This window comes from Danio rerio, chromosome 24 (genome assembly GCF_052040795.2).
Source record: "Danio rerio strain M-AB ecotype USA chromosome 24, GRCz13ab, whole genome shotgun sequence".
Classification (NCBI taxonomy): domain Eukaryota; kingdom Metazoa; phylum Chordata; class Actinopteri; order Cypriniformes; family Danionidae; genus Danio; species Danio rerio.
Window position 1 is genome coordinate 32,483,691 of NC_141044.1, and position 17,524 is coordinate 32,501,214.

At 32.8% G+C, this 17,524-nt stretch overlaps 1 long non-coding RNA gene across 1 annotated transcript in view; it reads left to right on the plus strand.

Moving 5' to 3' along the window:
• The window catches only part of LOC141380728 (uncharacterized), a 29,697-nt gene extending 14,124 nt beyond the window's left edge, over positions 1-15,573 (plus strand). Inside the window, exons 7-8 of the long non-coding RNA XR_015525119.1 lie at positions 4,425-4,508; positions 14,680-15,573. This is a non-coding gene — a long non-coding RNA (uncharacterized LOC141380728). The remainder of the gene's footprint in view (positions 1-4,424; positions 4,509-14,679) is intronic.
• The last annotated feature ends 1,951 nt before the right edge of the window (positions 15,574-17,524 follow it).

Genomic DNA, 17,524 nt, shown 5'->3' on the forward strand with positions numbered 1-17,524 from the left:
AAATGGCCTTTTCACTTTTTGTATTTATGTCAAAGCCACATGTCTATTCACAAGGTGAATGGTTCTGACATGAATAAAAGCCATTAGATAAATAATAATAATAATTATTTCTCTCTCTCTCTCTCTCTCTCTCTCTCTCTCTCTCTCTCTCTATATATATATATATGTATATATATATATATATATATATATATATATATATATATATATATATATATATATATATATATATATATATATATACAATTTAAATATAGTAAAATATTGTAAAAAAAAATAACTAAAATAAATTTAATGTATTTTTGTATAGATAGATAGATAGATAGATAGATAGATAGATAGATAGATAGATAGATAGATAGATAGATTGGCTTATATTACTATGATAACATACATCAGCAAGCAGAGGACACTCTACGTTTTGACAAATTAGGCTGCTGTTGGACAACATAATGTACTTTTGAGGCTTTTTTATTTTAGAATGTAGTTGTTTAGATTGCAACTATGCAGTTTATTTATAAGGATAGTGACTATTTTAAATTATTCTGATTATATATTTTAAAAATTTCTTAGAGACAGCACATCGGCGGCCATTAGCCTGTCATTGAGCAGACCAAAGATGGTTGATGTTGTCCATTCACGAGATGGCAACAGAGATCGCATAATAAGCCCTTAGATGAGGAAAAATACAGTATGATTTTAAAGTACAGGTGATCAAATCATTATTAAACTGTTTAGTGACTTTTTAAATCAATCTCTCTCATTTGAATGTTGTAGTGCTGTATTTATACCATAGTAATTGCAGTGTATCGAGTGTGAGATGGGACTCATCTTAAAGTCTTAAAACCAGAGATGATGATTCTCTAGCGTAATGTCTAAAGTGATGACGAAACAGGTGATTTTGCTCACATTTTTTTAAAAGCCTAAACGGCATGAAAAGCCATCAATCTAGAGACATTTCTCAATATTTCTCTGTTGCAATCGGGAGATCACAGATTACTGTTGTGTTTGAGATGAGAAAAAATGCTAAACACATGCAGCCATTTCTTCTTGCTTTCTTTTTACTGAACTATTTTGCAGTAATGAACTATTTTGCATATATATATACGCAAAATATGTGTATATATTGCATATATATATATATATATATATATATATATATATATATATATATATATATATATATATATATATATATGACACACAAATATATAAACAAGACACACAAAAAAGTGTACACAAAAAAGTATTGGAAATCAAGTTTTACATTTTCTTTAAGTGTTCATAGTGTAAATTTTTTGCGCTTCATTTATGTGAGAAATATCCTTCAGAAGAGGAAGCTTAAAAGCTGCTGTTATTGAATTTCAGCCACACAATATGTTTATATTTTCTCTAAGAGAGAAATCAAATGTCAGTATTCCCAACTGAGCACAATTAGTTCCGCTCGAGTGTAAAATGGTCTGAAGACATGAAGCTCTGGTCAGCGTTATCGACGGCTATAGCAGAGGTATTGAATTTTCCAGTTGGCCAGAACACAATGATTAATTTTCAGCTGCTTTGAGTCCATTGTCATATCATTTTACCAGACCATTGCTACTGCATGGACCAACTAAGAATAAACCAGGCTGTGTGCTGTATGGAAATAATTAAAAGAGAGAGAGAGAGAGAGAGAGAGAGAGAGAGAGAGAGAAAGAGAGAGAGAGAGAGAGAGAGAGAGAGAGAGAAATCTTTGGCTAGTTTTAAATATATTTTCAGGTTTTAGGTCAGGCATATTTGTAAACAGGATGAATGTCTGGAGTTTAAGGGTTAAATATATGTCAATGCATATGAAAATGATGGGTGCCCTGACATGATGAGTTTTAGGGCTGAGAAATAATGTTATTTGCAACATTGTTCATATTACAGACAATACTAAACCATAATAAAACTAAATATTGTTATTGCTTTAAAAGCATATTCATAATAACAGCCTGGGTAACACTTCACAAAAACTACACACTATGAATTACTTATTAAGCATTAGCAAATTGTTAATTCTGTTAAAGTTAAATTATAAAAAAATTAATCACTAACAAAGTATCAAAAAACTATCAATAAGGATGTCATACATCAAGAAAAGAGCACGTGTAGCTGTATTTATAAAATGCTTACTAAAGTCTAATAATGCTTAACAAATATTGAATTAACTATTGGCTAATGTTTAATAAATAATTCATAGTGTGCAGTTAGTTATTATAAAGTGTTACCAACATGTGAACAATTTCATAATGAATCAGTCACATGTTAGAACTTGCTAACACAATTACTTACAGTTTATAAAATGCTTTTTCTATAAAATACATAAAAAAATTAAAAATAAAATCTATGCCTCTTTCAACTTTTTTTTACAACCGCACTGTAAAAAAAGTTAAAACTTAAAGTTTTAAGGCAACAAACTTTACTCAACTTAAATTATGTTAAGAGCAGTAATTGGGTTGAATGTTGAGTCAATTCCAAAATGTCTTAAAGTTTGAGATGTCAACTTTTTTTTTTTTACAGTGCAGACTGTAGACCATGTTGCAAGTATAGTTTGTAAACATATTTAATTTATTGTTATAATAAATTTATCATTTATAATATAATAAACCTTAGTTTACTTGACTTTACTTAATCTGTTGGCTTAGAATTAGTAAGTAATTTAACCATGCGCATAATTTAAAAAAAAAAAAAAAAGCTACATAAACTTAACAACTGCAAGTTTCAATAGCTTTACTTATTGTTTAAAAGTAAAATCTACTTTTTGCGTTTAAAGGGTCATGAACCCCCCCTCCTCCCTTCAGTTCAAGTCTACCTCAGAATTGTTTTCAAAACAATTCTCCATGATGGGTGTGGAGTGGGAGGAGTGGGCGTGGCCAGCAGTGCAGGGGGAAAAGAGGAGGGCAATCTACTGTGAGTTGGCTCACAAAATCAGACTGAAAAAATCTGATACAAAATGTGAGGAGACGGATAATTTTATAGTTTACAAAGTTAAAATGCAAATAAATAAACAGTAAGTAATTTAATGTCGTAACATACATACATACATTTATACACACACACATACATACATACATACATACATATATATTATGTATGCATGTATGTATGGCTATTTGTATTTTCATATATAACCACAATTTGTTATATCATTATAAATATAATCTTGTATATATGTTATACAAACACTGTAAATGAGGAGAACTTCTCTCCTCCTCAATCCCCTGGTCTGAATGCAGACACAGTGAATAGCAGTGCAGCAGGTCTTTTTCCTAATTTATTTCAACCATTAGCCCTGCCGACAATCTGGAAGATTTTAAGGTGAACACAGCAGCACGCCCATGTGTCTGAATGGTAACAAACTTAACTAATAAAAAGTCTGCCATTCTCCAATTCTTGTACAGTTCTCCTGACAGAAATGCTTGCTGTACACAAACAGCTTTGCTGTATCGGCCCTGACAGCATCGCTGGGAAAGCCATGCAACAAATGCTGTGGATCATGGAAACAAACACATATGATCTTTCATAAATGGCTAAATTCTGCATGCCATGGTCTTACCACTTGGCAGGTCTGTCTATGGAAAGCAGGTGCAGTCATGAATAAGTCATTAGCAGGGTCTTCTCATAGGGTAAGAAAACTCAGTCTATGAGTAATAATAAGAAACCGACACGTCATCTCATGGAAGGCAGATAGCACTGCATCACTGATTATGATCCCTTCCCAATAGTGATTTTAAACCCGGAAGATGAAATTAGCTGACAAAAGCTCAAAATCATCCAGTTTTCCCCACAAGTAAAGCTAACAGGTGCTAACATTGTAATAATTGATGCTAAATACACACAAATCTGTTAAAATCAAAATAAAAGTACTTCAGGGTTTCTTGAACTTTTAAAGCATATATATAATAGGTTTACTTACTTATTTAAAGTAAAATAACTAAATGCTTTTTACAATGAGTGTAAGCATAATACACATGTAAATAACATCAAATTAAAATGTTCTAAAAAGACAAAGATTGTATTTCACATGCGTGATAAAAAAAAAACTGCCCTCGAGAAGAAAGCTGAAATTCTGCCGTCACAGAAAAGAGACTGTCAGCTGTCAGGTCTGTTGTGGCAGCCCAGAGGAGAGTGAAGGAAGATTCTCCTGTCTCGTTCACAGTCGTGTCATCCGTGATAAATAAAAGAGAGGCGCTGGGTGGTCAGAGTCTGTTTAATGTCTAGACAGGGGGAGAGGGACTGAAGCCCATGGGAGGCTAAAAAGAGCCTGAAAGTGTTCATTTCGCATGCAATAGTCTGTCAAACGCAGGAAAACTAAACCCTGCTCTCACACTTTGTATTATGGAAATGTGGCTACTGTGTTTTATACAATGAAAGAGACATTTACATTTCTTTACCCTTCATTCCAGAGCAACTCCTGAGGCCTGAGCGTGTGTGCGAGTTTGAGGAAATGTTCTTCAGCCTCAAGCAAAACCATAAGTGTGTAATGCAAGGTCAGTAATGCATATTTAACAATGCAATTTTTCCTTTTTAACTTAGTTTTGTACATGTTAATAAAAATTAAGGATTTTCTGTGGGAAATGTGTACATAAATGACACTTTAATGATGCATATTACTATAAGAGTTTGTAATGGATGGAGTTTGTAATGGACATAAGGGAGTATAATTTAGAGATGCTGGACAACAGTTGAGGATCTACATGCAGTTTTATTTAGAATTGTCAGGCAGGCAATGGTCAACAGGCACAAACAGGAGCATAAGGGTAATCCAGAAGCAGAGTCGAAAACACAGGCAAAGAGCTCGATATAGGTGGCAAACAACAAAAACAAGGCAATGGTCAAACACAGAAAGACTAGACAAGGTTACGCTTTGTAGTGTTACAGCAAAACAAGACTCAGCAAAGTGTGTGAGAAAGTGACTGGTTTAAATAGTCTAGGTAATCATTGATCATGAGTTTCAGATGTGTGTGTGCGATCTGCAACTGGTGATCATAACAGGAAGAACTTTAGCAAAAATATTAGCTATTTAAATAGATTACCTTTTTATCTGATTGCTACTATATATATATATATATATATATATATATATATATATATATATATATATATATATATATATATATATATATATATATATATATATATATATATATATACATACTGTATAGTGTTATAGAAATGTACACAGGCTTATTTAGACACAGAATATTTTTTTTTTTGCTTTGTTTGTTAAATATTTTTAGCACATTGGTAAGTGTTTGGTACAGTTATACAGTAATAAGATTATGTCGTCTAAGAGCAGTCTTTATAAAACATGAAAAGCATGTGTGTGTGAATCTACTGTGCAGTAAGTCAGTAGGGTATATTAGTGAAGGTAGTGGAGCATCTCTGTTCTGAGCCTCTTTCCCTTCCACCTGTCATTGCTGACCCAGTCGTCCTCATCCACAGTTCCACATACAGTACAGTCCTTATACCATTCACCCCTTAACAACAGACATGCAACACTGAACATGGCTCAGCACTTTCTTTTTTTCCTCTCTCTCTCTCTCTCTAACTCTCTCTCTCTCTCTCTCTCTCTCTCTCTCTCTCTCTCTCTCTCATCATTAGCTGCTGTCTCTGACACCATAAGCTCACTGATAGTATCACAAACCAGTGTCCTTCATACACTAAGTTGCAACTAACAAAAATATTCATTGTAGTGCTACCGGTTTGTATTTCCCCATACACTATAATTGGTTGTTTAATTATATAGCTTTAATCATTTATTTTAATGATAGAAAATTACTAGAATCACAGTAGTTTATATACTACAATAATCATCAGTAGTTGGAGCTGACACAATCGTCGTAGCAGCATCAGCCAATGAAATTAATTCTCAATCGGCTACTATCTGAGCTGGGGTATTTGCATAAAGTGATCTGATTGACTGATGCATACGTTGGCACTTGAAGAATGTAAAAAAATTCCCAGCTTCTGCAGGGAGCAACACCGCTCAAATGGCGGCGGTGGATCCACAATTCAGTTCAGCAAAGCTTGACGTCACCCATTCAAAGTGAATAGGAAGCCTTCTGTGCCTGACGATCGCGTTGTCAAATAGGGAAAATTAGGTTCATGTCTAGCTATCACTGGAAGCAAAATCAAGCAATAAAATAGTGACTAGCCTGTTTGCTCTCTGCATCCATCTTTGTTCCAAAATCTCATATGGTTTTTCCTTAACAACTCGCTGTCTGCTATAGAACTATAGAGAATAAGATTAGCATGTGAAGAACAAAGCTAATAACAGTTTATCACTGCTGTCTGACCACAATTCCCTCACAAGTCAAATCTTCAGCAGTAACACCTGATTCACATGAGTTTCAGCTTGACGGAGGGCATGGCTGAAATTCAGGCTGATGTGATCATCATAGCAGTGTCAGCCAATGAAATGAGTTCGCAATCTGCTACTGTCTGAGCTGGGGTATTTGCATAAAGTGATCTGATTGGCTGACGCATCTGTTGGCACTTGAAAAGTATAAAAAACTTCTCAAGATATGCAGCGAGCAACACAGCTGTAGTGGCGCCAGTGGATTCACAATTCATTTTGTCAATGCTTGACGTCACCTATTCAAAATTAAAAGGAAGCCTTGATGCTGACTCCCTGTGTAAATCGGGTGTAAGGGCCATGTCTAGTAACTGTAACCAAGATCTAAAAAGGGGCGTGGTCATGTTGGATTTTGTGTGGAGTGTTGGTATTTTCTAAAGTTGTCACAATACTGGAATTCAGCGCTGATTTGTCATTGTGTTCACATGCTCAAGAGAAATTATTGTAATTGGCCGTGAAGGTCATCAGTTTACCAACTTTGTGTGGTTTACTGAGTGTAAACAGATACAGGGACACTGGAGTGTTTCAAAGTCACATCCATCAGCTGCTTTGTCTAGAAGCTGACATACAAGCAACCTGCTGATAAATCACTAACGTTAAAAATGGACATTTTTAAAATTTCAGTATCGCTTGGTACCAAATTGCAGTATCGTGCAACCCTAGTATTATTTAAATATATAAACATTATTTGCCAGAATTCACTCAGTGAACATTTAATGTATAAAATAACATTAAATCCTGTAGACCTTCTAGCAATACTGAAAGATCTTAACAACCCCAATCGATCATAAAACAACCTGCCTTCTTCATCCTAGAAAACAAAATGAGTTGACCTGAGGTGCTTGTATGGGAAAATGAGGCTCACTTCTAGCTATCAATGGAAGCCTCCTAAAAAAAAAAAACAATAAAAAAAAATAAAGATTAGCCTGTTCATCCATCTTTGTTCTAGAAGCTCACACAGTTTTTTTCTTTCTGAGCTGCGTGTGACACGATCGTCTATAGAGAGTGGAAGATTAGCATTAGCATGTGGAGAAAAGAGCTAATGAAGCACACATAACAGGTTATCACATGTGTCTGAGCATGATCCTCTCACAAATCAAATCTTCAGCCAATCCTCCTGATGGATAATTGCGGACAGGAGTGCGATAAGCTTTTTTTTTTTTTTTTTTGTAATCGAGATCTGTCAATCATGAATGCCACACGACTTCTCGATCTGCGGTGTTTGCTCAATGGAATGGAAGAATTCGGCCGGTGTCGTTCGGGCCAGTTCCTTTTCTGCTGCTGTGAAGACTGCTCTTGCTTCGTTTCATTAACTGGGTGGGAGTAAAAGCAAATTTGCCTTATGAAAAGCAATTACTGCACTGCTGACTGGTGCTTTTGTGTGCAGAGGAGAAGTTCCTGTCCCTGGCGCTCACATTCAAGACTTCTGCATCATTGATTTTTAAAACACAGACAGACTTTCTGCTGAGGTTTAAGCCCTTCAAGTCTGTTCAGCTGGCTGTATTGAGGCCTTATTTAGATACTGAGATAAACATGTTTTGCTTTGTTTAATAATTAGCATGGCAGTTGAAGTCAAAATCGATAGCCCTCGTGTGAATTTTTATTGCTTATTCCAATATTTCCCAAATTATGTTTAACAGAGCAAGGATTTTTTACTGTATTTCTTATCATATTTTTTCTTCTGGAGAAAGTTATTTTTATTTCAGCTATAATAAAAGCAAGGTCAATATTATTAGCCCCTCCCTTAAGCAACATTTTTTTCTGATTGTCTACAAAACAAACAACTGTTATACAATGACTTGCCTAACTACCCTAACTTGTCTAATTAATCTAGTTAAGCCTTTAAATGTCAGTTAAGCTGAATAATATTTTGAAAAATGTCTAGTCAAATATTATGTACTGCCATCATGGCAAAGATAAAATGAATTAGTAATTGGAAATTAGTTATTAAAACTATTATGGTTAGAAATGTGTTGAAAAAAAAAATTCTATCTGTTAAACAGAAATTGGGGAAAAATATATAGGGGGGCTAATAGCTCAGAAGGGCTAAAAATTCTGACTTTAACTATATGCTCAGCTATTCTTGAACATTGTTTATCAAATAATACATATTTATGAAGAGTCATGTGGCTCTAAAAAAAAGTATTGGCTGTTGAAGATGATCTTTGCCATCAGTGGAATTAATTATATCATTTGGTTAAATGTGATGTTTAATTTATCAATTATATATTTTTTTCTCAACACATTTATTTTAGTCTTTGCCATGATGACATTTAATAGCATTTTGTAATATATACTAGTAATTTTGCAAGAACCTTGTGTTCAGCTTAAAGTACAATTTAAAGGCTTAACTAGGTTAATTAGTTTAACTAGTAAGATTAATTAAGCCATTCAATGGCATTGGACAGCAGCAGTTAGCACTGTAGACAATTTTATTTTATAATATATAATTTTATTTTCTAATTTAATAAAATGTTTATATTATTTTTTATATTTTATTTTATTTTTTAGTAATTTAATCATTTTTTATTTTAATATATATATATATATATATATATATATATATATATATATATATATATATATATATATATATATATATATATATATATATATATATCTTGTATAACGATGGGTTGTTCTTTAGACTATCGAGAAAAAAATATAGCTTAAAGGGGCTAATAATTTTGCCCCTAAAATGGTGTTTAAAAAATGGAAAACTGCTTTTATTCCAGCTGAAATAAAACAAATACGACTTTGTCCAGGAGAAAAAATATTATCAGACATACCGTAAAAATTTCCTTGCTCTGTTAAACACCATTTGGAAAATATTTAAAAAAGAAGAAAACTTTTGAAGGGGGCTAATAATTCTGATTTCAACTGTATATATTGTAAATATTTTGTTGTTATTTATTTACATAAAACTAATAACAAGCCATCATAGTTTCACATTTACTTTGAGCAACATACACAACAGCAGTACATTTTTACACCCCTAGTTACGTGTTTCTCAAATATTAGCCAAAATATGACTGCCTGTTCTGATTTTAGGAATGTTTTCAGAATATTTTAGGAAAAAGCTTTAGACCTTCAGGATTTTGTTTATCGGAAATTGAATGAATTTATATTAAAGTGCAAAGAAAGCTATTACTGGTTCTTTTAATCTAGGTACTGAGTTTAGCTTGGTAAGAGGATTGTAAGTGCCAACTTATTAAATGCAAGCAATTTGCGTGATTGTGTTTCCTGTAAGCTGCAGTGATTCACAATGTGTGATAACATCTTTTAGCTTGTGATCTGTCATGATATATGTGTATTAGATGGGCTGGAAGTGTATGAGATACAGAGTGCCAGAAAGAGGAAAAAATTTAGAATTAACAGATTCATCAGCCTTAAATTGAAGTAATGGCTTGTGGTAAAAAAAAAAAATAATAATAATAATAATTAAAAAAATTAAAAATACAACACAAATACTGCTTAAATAGTGCATTTAAAAGTAAACAAATAAATTAGTCAACAAATAAATAAATAAATAAATAAATAAATGAATAAATAAATAAATAAGTACATGTCAATCACCAGCGATCTAATCTTTGTAGATCGCTGGTATACATGCAGATTGCTAAAGGTTTAAAATCAGGCATTATTTGGACTATAGATCCAGTCATGCACTGATCACACGCACCTGTTCAGGATTCCATTGATTTCACACTTTCATGGCTGGGAGCTGCTCATGAACTGATTAAATGGACTTAATAAACCGCACACACACATCCACGCTTCAGAGTCTTGTTTAACTGTATTGTAAATTTTATGACTTGTTTTCCTTGCCGGTTTTGACCCATGCTTTGTTTTGTTAGTTTTCTTTTTATTCCTGTCTGCTGCCTGCCTTTGAACATCTGCCTGTTTATCGACCATGACCCTGGATTGCTTGTATACATCAGTTTATTCCTGTATTGACCGTTGCTTGCCTGAGCATTCTCACAATAAATCCTATAGATTGGATCCGCAGTCCGTTGTCAGCGTTCACATCACATTACAGAAAACAAATAAGTAAATACAAAATTAAATAAAAAAAACAATTAAAAGTATAACTAAAGTATCCAAATTATAATCAACAAAATTGTTTTTTTAATTTGGTTTTCAGACTGAGTAGTAGTATTATTTTAGTTTTGTTTTTGTAGCATTTAATTTTGAGATTTAGTGCTGATAGAATGTTATTTCACAATTTTTACTAATATTTTCAGATTATAGTTTAGTTTTATTAATTTTGCTATGTGGGTTTATGTTTTTTATATTATATTTAGTCATGGAGCTTTTAACAGATTCCTCAACCTTAAATTGAAGTAATAACTTGAGGTCAACAAAAAAAAGCAAACCAAATTCTGCTTAAATAGTGCTGTTTAAAGTGTAATTAAACAATCAAACAAACAAATAAATAATTATAACTAAAATATCCTAACAATTATTAGCAAAATTGTTTATTAGTTTTGTTTTTAGACTGATCAGCTGATCAGAATTTTCGTTTACGTAGCATTTCATCTTGCGTTTTAAATCTGATTTCTTTTTTCACTTTGAACAAAGATTTGATGATTTGAAGATTTGTTGGCTACATGTTTTCTTTTCTTCTGATTAATATAATAATACAATTTATTATGGTCACATATTATTTTATGTAATTTCAGGTCCAAAATGATATAAATTTTTACCTAAATACAGGTATTTCTGATATTCTGAGTGCCGATGAAACATTATTTCATCCATATTTTAACAATTTTTACAAATATTTGTAGATTACAGTTTAATCTTAATAATGTTATGTTTTTATTTATTTTTTTATTCATGTATTATTTATTTAATTTTGTCTAGTTGATTTCATGTTTTTCATTCAGTGCGCATGTTTAATTTGATTTAGTTTAGTTAAGTGGTAACACTTTACTATAAGTTTGTATTAGTTAATGTTAGATAATGCATTTACGACCATGTACAAACGATGAACAATACATTGCTTACAGTATATGTTCACGCTAATTAAGCTAAGTTAATGCAAACAGTCATGCATGGTTAATACGTTAACTGCATTAACTAATGTTAACAAGCATAGATTTGTATTTTAATAATGCATTAGCAAATGTTGAATTATGATTAATAAATGCTGTACAAGTATCGTTCATAATTAATTCATGTTAGTAAATACATTAACTAATGAAAGCTTATTCTAAAGTGTAAGCAGTTAAGTTAGTTTGACATTAACCATACTGATACTATACATTCATTGTTCTCGTGTCTACAGTAAATCAATCCACCAAACTAGCAGGCTGCACACAGAAACCTCTTGTTTCTCATTGGGCCCTAATTTACAAACGTGTTCTAATTTAAGCTGTTTTTAACAACAAGGTGGCGAACAGCAGGTAGAAATTCCCACAGCTCATTCTAATAAGGCAATCACCACACCTGTGTCTTTTTGTAATAAGAGACTGCATTTTTTTTTTCTTCAGCTGAGTTCAACAGCAGTGTTCAGAGCTAATAAAGCACGAGTGTATGGACTGACTGGAGAGAAATAAAAAGAAGAAACTATGAGAGCAAAATACTATATGAGATGAGAGCGAAATACTATGATTTTTGAAATACTATAAGAAATAGACTTGCAATTTTGACAGTCTGATTTGTGAGATAAAAACTTGCATATAAAAGGCAAAGTAAAATTGTGAAATTGAGATGTAAACTAACTATTCAAGTCTGAAATTGATATAAACAGAATTTTTACGTTAAAATAAATAAAATTGCAAGACGTAAACATTATACATTTTAAATAAGTTATTTAATTACCAATTATTATTTACTAAATGCGCAATTACAGTAAATAAAATACAAAATAAATAATTTTATCTATACATTACTAGTTCAAATAATAATATAATGTCTTTATTTATGCTGTTGCTTTTTCAAAATGTTGCCAAACTTCGACATATGCTATCAATGTCTGATGTGGAAAAGCTTATTCATGTTTTAATGACCTCACAATTAGATTACTGTAATGCGTTACTAGGCTGTTGCCCTGTTGGCCTAATTAACAAACTTCAGCTAGTTCAAAATGCAGCTGCTGCTTTCTAGAACAAAGAAATTAATGTTCTTATTACTCCAATTCTTTCATCATTGCATTGGCTCCTTATTCAATATCGTATCAATTTAAAATTTTATTGACTACCTACGAAGCCCTGAATGGCTTAGCTCCGCAGTATTTGAGGGAGCTCCCGGTGTATTATAGCCTCTCAGGTCCACAATGCTTAGTTAATTCTGGACAATTGATTATTCCCAGAATATCAAAATCAACTGTAGGTGGTAGATCTTTCTCATATCTGGCACCTAAACTCTGGAACAGCCTTCCTACAGTTTGGGAAGCAGACACACTCTTTTAGTTTGAAACTAGATTAAAGACATCTCTTTGCATTAGCATACACATACAACAAACACATACAAAATGCTTTTGAAATCCAAATCCTCTAAAAGATTGTTTGTCTGCGTTATTTAGGGCTACTGAAGCCAGGAACACTTCTCAAAAGACATTTTAATTTGAACAGCATGTGCGATTGTTGTTAGTCTGTTTTTATTATTCCCAAAGTTTCCAAAATCCTGGACCAGGCCATATCCTGAGCAGCTGCTGTGGTGGTAGTTCTTAGCAGGACTTAGGAGGACTAGAATAGGAACACATTGGGCCCTGGGGCTATGCTGTAACAAAGGGTACCTTTTGGTTTTAATTTATTTCCTCCTATTTTAATTATATGCGTATAGTCTATTGTAATTTTTTATTTGATAATTAATACTATTTTATTGCAACACCAAATTAGACCCGTCTTAATCAATCAAATAATTATATAAAATGAAATAATAAATAGATAATGTAGCCTATGATAATAATAACAACAACAAATAGCAAAAAAATAAATAAATAAATAAGACATGAGTTCTTATTCTGGTCCTGCTAACAACTATTAAAAAAACACTAGTAAGTAATAATAATGATAATAATAATAATAATAATAATAACAATAATAATAATAATAATAATAATTATTATTATTATTATTATTATTATTATTATTATTATTATTATTATTATTATTATAAAGACCTTGCTAGAAAACAATCATGCAAACCAGGTTCTGCTAAGAAATGGCCATTTTTGCTCAGCGACAGGTGCACAGTAGCAAGACGTTTGGCAGCGAACTATGAATTTATTTTAATGCCAAATAAGTTGACCACTTAGGCCTATTAAAATATTATTTAAAAACTGTACTGAAAAACCAAAAGCTAAACAAAAAAACAAAAATGTGAGCAAAAGAAAAAACGAAAAACGGCAGTTTTCTTCCTTCACTTTATTCCGCTTAAAATTAGAAAAAAAATCAGCAAAACGTATACAGACTGAGAAGAAGCAGGAGAGGAAGTAATGATGATAAAAAAGAGAAGAGTTTATTGAATAATCTTAGTTGCGTACATGAGTCAATGCTCAGACTTCATCTGATCAGGATAAATCCAACAAGAGTTATTATACTACAAGCAACAACAATGGAAAATTACTGCTTCACAACAATGTCCAGAGACAACACAGACCTTGAAATGGGTATATTCTCTTATCTCTTTCTCATGAAAACAAGTGTCGCTTGACTACACAGTCATATAACAATATGGAAAAGTGGAAATAATAATAAAGCAATAATAATAGGAAGCATCATTAATAAAATATAAAAACATAATAAAATGATAAATAATAATCAATAACAATAATCATTAAATCATCAACTAATGATCAATAAAATGATGTAATAATAATAATTTAAATGACTAATGATCATATGATTAAATAAAATAATTAAATGAAGAATAAATGAATATAAACTAATGAAAACAAAATGCAACACAATTGAATGGATACTTTCTTAAAACAAAACACACATAAGTTTGTTTTCAGATCCTTAGTAAGATTCTTCACCTTAAATGTGAAATACCTCAAAATAAACATGCAAGACCCCCAACTCCCACAAACACACACACACACACCCTCCAAAAAAAATAAACAAAAATAAAAAATCAGACATCACTTGAAAGCTTTTGCATCTGAACTCTTCATATAGTTCCAGAGATGAAAGCTCATATTTGCTGACACATAATGAACAAGAAATGAAAAACAGCCTCCTAATCAAATTTATTTCACATCGACATCCTTTCTGTTCTGAATGACTATGGTAACAAATGTGTTGCGGTGTCCGCCCTGAAAGTTCTAATGCGTGTCTTGTGTGATTTTTCAGGTCGCTGTGACACAAAGTGAAAGGTCAGGCATAAAGCGGGCACTCAGTGGCAGCAGTGTGAGTTCGTCCCTCAGGCTTTCCGGATCCAGTAGGTGGCATTTAGCTTGTACTCGCTTGCTGTGTGACTCCATGTTCTCAAATTCCAACAATATCGCTCTTCCAAAGAAAGATCAGCAGGTCTCCGTGGCCTCACCAGGACTTCTGCACTTTCAGAGTCACTGAAAGCCCAGAAAGGTTCTGTCTCTGAAAGCCCTGGTAGAATGTGTGCAACATCGAGGGCGCAGGAGGCCAGACTTCTGCTGTCCGTGGCTTTCTTGCGCTCCAGAGGGGGTTCGTTCTGCCGAATAAAAGGAAATCTGTCCCTTGCATTAAAACCACTGGAGACTTTTGATTCGCTTCTTTTAAACACCAGATACAAGGGGTTTGGTCAATAGAGAGTTGTTTTCTTATCCTTATTTTTTAATTCTCAGTTTTTATACGCCTCGCATGGATCTGCGGATAGATTTCACTGTTTCACTAATGGAGAACAATGGAACAACATGGTGAAAGTGTTTAAAAAAGGTAAATTCGTCTGTTTGTTTGGGTAGGAAGGGACTGATAGTTACTAAATGATTGTGTCACTTGTTAAAGGAATAGTTCACACACAAATTTACTCATAAACGACTCATCCGTGGTCCCAAAGCTTTATTTCTGTTGAACTTAAAAGAAGATATTTTGAAGAATGTTGTACATGTAACCACTGACCTCCATAGTAGAAAAAAAGACTATGGAAGTCAATTGTTAGTGGTTTTCAACATTTTTAAAACTATATACAGGGCTAAACAATAGGGACTGCCCAGAGAGACGCTTGGGACAGTAGATAGAATCATTACTGGCCCGATTGGGACAATGCTGTCTTGTCACTAAAGTTTAATTTGCCTATTTTTCCTATTACAAACTCTATTTGTCAGTTGCATGCATTTTAAGTTTGTGCTTTTTAAGTCTTTAAATACTATCTTCTTTGCGATGTCGTAAACACCATATTGCTTTTCAGTTCCTCTTATCTGATTTGATGTTTTGAGCATGTTATTTTTTTCCATGTCCCGGTAACAACCAGTACAGCGATGAAGCGGCAACATGGCGTCAACATCAAATTATGAGGCTAAAAAAAATGTCTCTCTTGGAAGCAGACATTTACGTGGAAACAACAGGACAAAAAAAAAATTAAGAGATGTTTTGCAAAAATTTGCCGTCAGTTAAAATTTGTTAAATAATTTCAAACTGCAATAAAGTACCTCCACAATTTCCATACTGCTCTTTTTGTTTGCATAACACTTAGAATTTTGCGCATTATACATTTATTAGCAATTTTTTAAGTATTGAAAATGTTAGATTTACAGACATAATTTTTGACACATTATTTAGAACATGTGGCTAAAAACAGATATTAACTTCTTTTTCTTTTTTTTTTTTTTTGGTAAGGCCAGTGAAAATTTCGGCAGGGCAGGTAAAAATCACAACGAATAAACAACTGGCCCGATCGGACCAGTAGAAAAAATCCTCAGTGTTGAACCCTGATTTAAATATTTTTTATGTTCAGCAGAGGAAAGAAACTCAAACTGGTGTGTGAGAAAAAAAAGAGAGTAAGTGATAACAGAAATGTCCTTTTGGGTGAACAATCCTTTTAGATTCTTCTATTTATTCACTGGCCACTTTATTAGGTACACCGGTTCAACTGCTTGTTAATGCAAACATCTATTCAGCCAATCACATCACAGCTTAGTGCATTTAGGCATGTAATTGTGGTCAAAAAGATTAGCTTAAGTCAAACTAAACTTTATAATGAGGAAGAAATGATGCTGCCAGATGGACTAATGGTGTTCCTCATATTCAGTTGATTTGGACTGTCATTGAAAGAAGTGCAGATTATACAATCACTATCTGAACAAGGCCAGAAAAAAGTTTAAGAAGTAAGGGGAAACTTTTTTTTTTTTTTCAATAGTTGCCAAACTTTATAAAACTGCTTTATTTTTTCCAGAAACTAATATGAATTCCTGCCATGTGTTTTCGGATAAAATATGCCTCAAAATACAACACTAATAAATACATCTCTGTCGGGTAAATTAAAGTTTAATTTGGCCCATATTTAATCTACAATACAACTTGTTGGCAAAATAGGTTACTGTGACGTATAAAGATAGCTCACTCACTCCCTCTAGCTAAAATAAACCTCTTTAACACTTCAGTTGAAAATAAAATTAACAAGGAATTTGCTCAATTTGTACATTTTTTTTGACAGAATTTTGTTTATTTTGCATGTGTATTTTAGAGTACATCATGCTGTGTGTGTGTGTGTGTGTGTGTGTGTGTGTGTGTGTGTGTGTGTGTGTGTGTGTGTGTGTGTGTGTGTGTGTGTGTGTGTGTGTGTGTACATATATATAATTTATTTTCTTTTTTTAACTGCTACAACTGTTTACTGTGTTTTTTTATTATATATGTATGTTTTTTATGTACACTTTATAAATGCTTTGGCAATTATTGAATTGAACTAGAGAGAGAAAGAATTAGAGAGCAAGCAGTGAGAGCAAGCATTGACCTGAACTGCTATAAAGCAAAACTCATTAATATTCGTGACCATTCCAAATATGGTCAAAACCAAGCCTTGTATTCCAGGGGTAACTCCTGTGTCTGTAAATGAGCATATAAAACTGTTCCTGGAGAATTCCTAAACTCACCCAAGCCCTATGTAGCTATCAGAGAACAATTTAACACAGTGCTCCTCAACCTTTTTATCACTGCGGACCGGTCAACGCTTGACAATTTTACCGCAGGCTAGGGGCGGAGGGGGCATGATTCATAGGTTGCT